The sequence below is a fragment of the Amaranthus tricolor genome, chromosome 3 (assembly GCF_026212465.1).
Source record: "Amaranthus tricolor cultivar Red isolate AtriRed21 chromosome 3, ASM2621246v1, whole genome shotgun sequence".
Lineage (NCBI taxonomy): Eukaryota > Viridiplantae > Streptophyta > Magnoliopsida > Caryophyllales > Amaranthaceae > Amaranthus > Amaranthus tricolor.
This window is the reverse complement of record NC_080049.1, coordinates 17,909,078-17,909,792: the sequence shown is the minus strand read 5'-3', so window position 1 is coordinate 17,909,792 and position 715 is coordinate 17,909,078.

Genomic DNA, 715 nt, shown 5'->3' with positions numbered 1-715 from the left:
TATTGATTCGAACGATAACATTATTCGTTATGTATACCCATGCCTTACTTTTGGGTATCATTAATACATAATACATCGGACTAATGCGAACCACGCTGCGTGTACATACCTTAAGCAAGATAACCAACTCGCAAGCGTCTTAATCAATTCCCGGTCACGAATCGACTTCCTACAAGGTTCAATCGTATTCGGGAAATAAGCACACATACACATTTTCCTCAAATCATCCATAACACACATATACAATCACATCCATACCTAGAATACTACACACAACATGAACATCCATCACATACTATGACATGGTATATACACAAAACCGGACAGCCTATACAATCTGTCCAGAAACTCATCTTAAAACTGTCAAACTGAAAATCCGACTTCACCGTTGCGTCCGGAAGGCGTCAAAACCCCCGAGTACCAATTTTCATAATTTATAACATAGTATAAGTATTTTTAACTTAATTTTAAAGCCAAAAATGCTCCAAAAACACAATTTTTCCATCATCTTCAAAACCTACGGGATCTCATTTTTTTATCACAAATATATAAATTTCAATGCTTTATTCCCTATTAAATCTAAACAATAAAATTTACATAATTTTCATGATCACATCCAAAAATAAATTTTAATTTTTTTATTTATATTTTTCTCAAAAATAAATCTTTTTACACCAATTTACACACACAAACACACCACACATATACATGTATA